The sequence below is a fragment of the Pelobates fuscus genome, chromosome 5 (assembly GCF_036172605.1).
Source record: "Pelobates fuscus isolate aPelFus1 chromosome 5, aPelFus1.pri, whole genome shotgun sequence".
Classification (NCBI taxonomy): domain Eukaryota; kingdom Metazoa; phylum Chordata; class Amphibia; order Anura; family Pelobatidae; genus Pelobates; species Pelobates fuscus.
In genome coordinates, this window is record NC_086321.1 from 349,809,329 (window position 1) to 349,817,288 (window position 7,960).

Below are 7,960 nucleotides of genomic sequence, written 5' to 3' on the forward strand. Positions count from 1 at the left end.
GACGGAGGGAGGGGTGACTAGTGGCAGTGAGGGAGGTGGTGACACAGTGACGGTTGACTAGTGACAGAGGGAGGGGGTGACTAGTGACAGAGGGAGGGAGGGGTGACAGAGAGAAGGGGTGACTAGTTACAGAGGGAGGGGGTGACTAGTGACAGAGGGAGGGGGTGACACAGTGACAGAGGGAGGGGTGACTAGTGATAGAGGGAAGGGGTGACTAGTGACAGAGGGAGGGAGGGGTGACAGTGACAGAGAGAGGGGGTGACTAGTGACAGAGGGAGGGAGGGCTGACTAGTGACAGAGGGAGGGGTGACTAGTGAGAGAGGGAGGGTGGGGGTGACACAGTGACAGAGGGAGGGGGTGACAGACACATTGACAGAGGGAGGGGGTGACAGTGGGAGGGGGGTGACACATTGACAGAGGGAGGGGGTGACCATTGACAGAGGGAGGGGGTGACCAGTGACAGAGGGAGGGGGGTGACCAGTGACAGAGGGAGGGGGGTGACCAGTGACAGAGGGAGGTTGGTGACAGTGACAGAGGGAGGGGCGTGACAGAGGGAGGGGGTGACTAGTGACAGAGGGAGGGGGTGACACAGTGACAGAGGGAGGGAGGGGTGACTAGTGACAGAGGGAGGGAGGGGTGACTAGTGACAGAGGGAGGGGGTGACTAGTGACAGAGGGAGGGAGGGGTGACTAGTGACAGAGGGAGGGGGTGACACAGTGACAGAGGGAGGGAGGGGTGACTAGTGACAGAGGGAGGGGGTGACTAGTGACAGAGAAAGGGGGTGAGTAGTGACAGAGTGGGGGGGTGACTAGTGACAGAGGGAGGGAGGGGTGACAGTGACAGAGAGAGGGGGTGACAGTGACAGAGGGAGGGGGTGACACATTGACAGAGGGAGGGGGTGACTAGTGGCAGAGGGAGGTGGGACTAGTGGCAGAGGGAGGGGGTGACAGACACATTGATAGAGGGAGGGGGTGACAGTGACAGGGGGTGACACAGTGACAGAGGGAGGGGGTGACAGTGACAGAGGGAGGGGGTGACAGTGACAGAGGGAGGGGGTGACAGTGACAGAGGGAGGGGGTGACAGTGACAGAGGGAGGGGGGGTGACAGTGACAGAGGGAGGGGGGGTGACAGTGACAGAGGGAGGGGAGGGGGTGACAGTGGGAGGGGTGACACATTGACAGAGAGAGGGAGGGTGAGTAGTGACACAGTGGGGGGGGGAGGTAAGGGGGGTAAGTAGTACCTACCTTTCTTTCTGCTCCCTCTGGTCTCCCTGGCTGCTGCTCCTTCCCCTGCTGATCGGGCTCTGTGTGAGAGGAGAGTACAGGAAGTGAGGTCACTTCCTGGCCCCGCCTCTCCTCATCACACAGAGCCGCACGGGACAGGGAGAAGGAGACCTGGCAGAGAGCTGGTGAAGCTGCCAGGTCTCACGTGAGGGTAAGGGGGGGGAGATTTAAAGAGCGGTAGGTTGCTGGGGCCCTGCGCTGCATCAGGGGCCCCAGCAACCTATTAAAGGAAATTATTTTTTATTTGTTTTTGCCCTTCCAGTTGGAGAGATCTCTGATCTCTCCAGCTGGAGCATAGCTGTGCGGCCGGGCCCCTGGCTGCCTCGGGCCCTCGGTCCATGACCGATGTGCCCGAGTGGTCAGTCCGCCCCTGTGTGGAGCTCTGTTACACACACAGACACACCAATAATATGGAACGCCTAGAAAAGAGGGACATTAGGATAGAAAAGAAGGACAGGGGGAATTGGGCCCAAAATTAGGATTCTACCCCCTAAATAAGGGCAGTTGAGAGGTAAGAAAGCCATATAATGTAATTGTTTCATCATCACTTGAGCTCCATCTTGTGGACATTAAGGTTAAGTGCACTATCTTAGGCTTCTTAAATATTTACTTACATTGAATCTGTTTAGTGAGGTGACATATATTGACACGGAATTTCTAAAGTTGGAATTTCCTTTGCTTTGCTAGAGGAATACAAGAAGGGAGTGATAGAAGTCACTCCATTCTGACATCAATGCATGAAGCCAGTGTGTCAGTGTGATGGAAGAACCGAGTGATCACAGTGGGTGGTCTGTAAGGATGTTTTTTTAAATGTTATCTTCTTTTAAAATTCATCAATGTTCCTCGATATATATATATTTAAATCCAGCATGATAGGTATTGTGGATTTTGTCATTGGATTAGTTTCTATCTGTCCAGTTTGTCCAATGATTTTCATTAGGGTTTCAATTTCTTCGACATTATATTCCTTCTCCTTGAATTTGTCTTTTAAAGAGTGGGATTACTCCAAGAAAATTTCTGGATTTGAAACACTTTGTGCCGTATCAAACTTTCTTTCTTTTCGTATTTGGGTCTATTTTTTTTTTTTTATAACTTCTTTATTTTTGGTATGCAGGTAGTTATAAAAGTGCCTGTATCGCCACAACAGCGTCGGCAGGCTTGTTTCTCTTAGATTTGACATAATAACATTGTGGCATGTTGGGTATGCATACATTTTTTTTTTAAAACGAAAAGAATAAACAATAGAGTAGGCAAGCTATTAGCAATATGGTATAGGCTAAATAGGTATGACTGGCTTGCGGCCTCATGGTGTAGATAACAGGCTTGTAGGCTAATGCAAGTACAGTGAGGTAAGATTTGCTTGCTGTGTCTACACCTAAGATGCAGGATAAAGTGAAACAGCACACTGCTATAGTTTTAACAGTGGAAGCCTATTAACATACATAGAGATTGCTTATGTAGGATCTGATAGGCTACAAAGCTGTACTCGATTGGGACAGGTTAAGTAAAGAGCATTAGGTTACATGCTAGGCAAACAGGTTTTATAATAATAAGGACACATACATGCAAATAAGCTAAGTGCCCCTGGATTGAGACAAGTAATGCTATAGGCTAGCCTATGTTTCAACATTCATGAATGTTCAGCTGTATCTCATATTTTTGTATAGTAATATCAGGCTAGTGCAAGCTAGACTGAAATGAATTGCTGAGTTCATGAGCAAGGGAGGCTATCTGTACATGAATATTGGGAAAAACATATATATTGATAGCACTGATGGAAACATTAAGATGCTACTCTGCTACACTGTTCAAGCTGTACTAAGTCAGAATTAATACGACAGGAGTATGTAGTTGATGATCTGGCAGTCATTATATGTCCACATGGTGCACAGCAGTGCTGTTACGGTTCACAGAAGGTAGCACTAAGCCATTATTGCAGAGCATTGATAAAGTCTTGCTTAAAGTGATACATAGGTAATAATAAGCTTTAGAACTAAAGAGAAAACCAAACTGAAGGGTTCCACTGGGTATCTTTGGGAAAGTCTCTCCGCTCCCCACCGCCAGGTTGTCAGGTGTGCAAGGTCTGGTCAATCTCTGCTGGCGTGCAATGCTTGCGTGGGGGTTCAGGAGGGTTGCAGCTCCTCAGAAGGCAGAGGTGCTCGTGTGAGCCAGCAGGGTCGCGGTGCCGCCATCTTCGATTCGGTCTAGGCTGCGTTTTGGCGCTTCGTCGGGACCTCGTGTAGCAGGGGGCATATTGGGTGCAGGCCGGGATCACCCCCACCGGCCCAGAGGGGGGGGAACAGGGCCCGGTCCACAGAACCGAAGGAGCCTGGCTGGATAACATCGGGCAGGATAGCGGGCGGCGGCCATCCGCCTCGCTCACCTCCTGAGTAGGCCTCATCCGAATGGAGCGATGCGTATCCCTCCGGGGGACTAAAACATTGACTGCAAGCCTCTCCCCGGGTCCATTGTCTCCGTGGGTGCCGGTCCACTGCTAGAGGTCGCCAGGTGAGTATAACAGCTGTATATTGTAGGGTTATCGGGCTATTTTTGCTGGAGCTATTGTGCCGTGCGGCCGGCCAGCTCGGCGGCCAGGTCCCGCCCCCTATTTGGGTCTATTTTAAATGTTTTTTTTTGTTGTTTTTTAAGTTGTTTTAATTGCTGTACACCCTGTCCCTTACTTTTTGATCTGTGTATCTGCATGTGTTAGTAGATTAAAAAAAAAAAAGACTTCTCTATGTCTTAGAAAAGAATAATCCCCAAAAATCTACACTAAAAATATCACAAATAGGGGGGTGGAGCCTGACCTTTAAGCGGACTAGACGTGTGGCACTGGAGCTCCTGCACAATATTTAACCCGGCTTTATTGTTGATACGTTCCATCCTGTGCCCACATTAGGTCAGGGAATCTCGGGCAAGCTATAGCTATACGACAGGTTTACACTGCCGGGAGCTGGAGAAATCTAGCTGCGGCCAACTGGGGACAGAGACGGGGAAAGGTGGCCGAACTCCTCAGCCTCGAGTCTGTGGTTTGGACCAGCAGCATCCCAACTCTTCCCCCCCTCCACCGGACCGGTGGGGGATATCCCGGTCCACCCTAGCCAGACACACGCTGTAAGTGGTGTGGAAGAATCTCCAACTTGATACTCACCTCGAGCGAGACAAATCCAAACAAGATGGTGGACGCCACAGTGCCTGCGACACAAGGCCCGGCCCCAAGCCATGCCCAGACTCAACAGATCCCTTATGCAGCATCTCATCTAGACTTGATGCAAATTTTGCTTGCTTCTGGGCCATGCTGGAGGAGAGGACGTAGGTAGGGGATGAAGGGCATTACTGCGGAGGGAGGCCTGAGGGTTCCCCTGTGCACTACGCTACTATGCCGCCAGCTGTCCCTTTAACCCTCAACAATCCCGTAAAGAGACCCACCCGGAGACTCACCCAGCTGCAAAAGCCATAACACCGGCGAACTGCATGGTATCGGAGAAGCAGACCAAATGTTGTGCCTAATCATTACATTCATGAAGCGCCAATATCAAAAAGCAATAATCAATTACCCATAGGTTTTTAAAGATATTGGTGGGCACCAAAACCTTATTTGTGATGAGTGAATGGAGTATTTGAGAAAAGGGAAAGACACTGACATCAAGTACTTGTAAATAAACAAAACAAACTTTATTGATTAACAAAGACTTAATTAATAATCATTCAGCTTAAAATTCAGCTTAAAGGAACCGCTTAATAAAAACACCACGAGAGAGACCTGCTGCACTCGACTGAGAGAACTTCTAGCAGTCAGTCTGGAAGGGGACCCTCTCTTACTGTGAAATCAGCAGAACCAGCAATACACGTCCGTATTACAGGTGGGTAGTACTCCAAATGAGTGCCAAGTTTTCTAGTCTTTTTTTTTAAGAAACTTAATAATCAAAAGGGGTGAATAGTCTGTACATTTTCACCAAATCTTCTTGTAAAGGATCCTGCTATCCGTGCAGCGCTGATCCTTGTAGCGTCTCCCGAAATCCAAGCTGAAAAGAGTGAAGTAGTGATTATAGCTCCCAATTCCCCAAACATGAGTCGAGACTTCATGAAGGGGTAAAACAAATGTGTTTATTGATGGCCAAACTCAGCCCTTTTATGATGGTCTCCCAGCAAGGGAACTCCCACATGGGACCTTGTGGAAGACTGTAACAAAATATGCAGAACCAATCAGTATACAGTACAATTCTTATACACACCCACAGGAAGAGTGTAACCCCTCCTCTGTATCCTAGAGATAGTTAACTTACCCCTCCTCTCTATCCTGGAGATAATTCTCTTAAGTGGTTGCAGAGAACCTAATTATCTCCGGGCAGAGAGAAACATGTGCTTTTTACCTTTTAACAAAACTGTGTTAAAATCAATAACTCATGTTTCGCTGAACGAAGTCCCCATGTTCCCCATAGCTTGGATCTGAGCGCATATTATAGGCGAATAGCGCTCAGATCCCACGAACACAGTTCTCAATAACGTTGAGTAAAATTTAAGTTCACCAGCTGTAATGGAAGTTAAACTGCACGAACCCACATACGAGTGTAACAGGGGAAATGTACAATCCAAGCAAGTAAGGCGAATGATGTGATCCAGAGACAGAGGGCTCTGTCCCAAGTGCCTTAAGACCCCATGACTTAACGGGCCAGCATCCCAGGGTAAGAGGCTAGCAATCCGGCTCCTCCAAGCGATAGGGGGGTAGGGCAGTTTGTCACATGCAGACCCAGTGACAAAAGCCATTTTGTCACACATCTCCCCTTTTCCAAACAGACTAACAGGGTATCTGACCTCCTGCTGGTCAGTGCCCTTGTTAGTCCAGCAGTCCACCCACAAAACAGAAACAGCAGTACAGCCCTCCCACAATAACTGGTTTCTACACCTGAGTGAGGGAAAAACTTGTCTATGTCCAGGTGCCTCACCACGGCTGTGTGTGGGACTGGTAGGCTGCCTTGGTGGGTGGCTGAGTGGGCAGAGACCAGCGGTACTCTGCCCTGGTACCAGCACTACTACGGGAGTAGTCTGGTTGAAACCTGGTTGCTGGAGACCGACTGTCTCCCCTTTAGCTGCACAGCTCTGCTGCTGGAGACCGACTGTCTCCCCTTTTTCTGTACACCTCTGCTGCTGGAGACTGACTGTCTCCCCTTTAGCTGCACAGCTCTGCTGCTGGAGACCGACTGTCTCCCCTTTAGCTGCACAGCTCTGCTGCTGGAGACCGACTGTCTCCCCTTTAGCTGCACAGCTCTGCTGCTGGAGACCGACTGTCTCCCCTTTAGCTGCACAGCTCTGCTGCTGGAGACCGACTGTCTCCCCTTTAGCTGTACAGCTCTGCTGCTGGAGACCGACTGTCTCCCCTTTTTCTGCACAGCTCTGCTGCTGGAGACCGACTGTCTCCCCTTTAGCTGCACAGCTCTGCTGCTGGAGACCGACCATCTCCACCTGCCGACTGTGGATCCTCCCCGGACCAGTCTATGAGGTCCCCTACCTCTGCAGCTGGTAGCGGAGCAGGGTGTACCTCAGCCGGGTCTTGCCAGTGGTAGTGCTGCAGGTTAGGCTGTGAGTGGATCAAGCTGAACAGATGTTGGTAGTCCTGCTCCAGCTCCCACTCCCTTCTGACCAGGAATGTTAGATCTGCTCTCACCCCCCTTTCGGGCGGCCAATCGTGTAGGTCTCTCCTGTAGTCCATAAGGTCCCAGAATCTGGACTCTCCCGGGCTCCCAAAATCCATTTCGTCAAAGGACTCCCATAATAGACCAGGGCCATTGTAATCCTCACCCTCGGGTCTGTGGTATTCCTCCGTCCGGGGAGCCTGCCGCACTGTGTCCCACCATAGTGCCTGGTATGCGTCCTCTAACCAGGTCTCCTGCCATACCAGGGTCTCGAGCTCCGACACCCACTCCTTCAGGGGCTGCTCCCCCACCAGAGGCTTTCGCAGCGCCAATTGCATTCGTAACCTCTGCTCCTCACTGGGGAGACTCTTGCTCCATTGTCGCTGCACGTCCTCCATGGCCTCGTGCCATACGCCTTTCCGGGCTGCATCCCTGTAATCCGAGTGCTCCTCCTCATGGAACGCTGATTCCATGCTGCTGTAGCCAGGGTCACTGTACGAATACTAGTGTTGCCCTAATTATAAATCCATGTGTCGCTGGGATGCTATTCACTACTTGATTCGGTTCTGTATATCCATTCAGGAGAAAATCCCGCCGCTTGCCACCAGTGTAAAGGATCCTGCTATCCGTGCAGCGCTGATACTTGTAGCGTCTCCCGAAATCCAAGCTGAAAAGAGTGAAGTAGTGATTATAGCTCCCAATTCCCCAAACATGAGTCGAGACTTCATGAAGGGGTAAAACGAATGTGTTTATTGATGGCCAAACTCAGCCCTTTTATGATGGTCTCCCAGCAAGGGAACTCCCACATGGGACCTTGTGGAAGACTGTAACAAAATATGCAGAACCAATCAGTATACAGTACAATTCTTATACACACCCACAGGAAGAGTGTAACCCCTCCTCTGTATCCTGGAGATAGTTAACTTACCCCTCCTCTCTATCCTGGAGATAATTCTCTTAAGTGGTTGCAGAGAACCTAATTATCTCCGGGCAGAGAGAAACATGTGCTTTTTACCTTTTAACAAAACTGTATTAAAATCAAT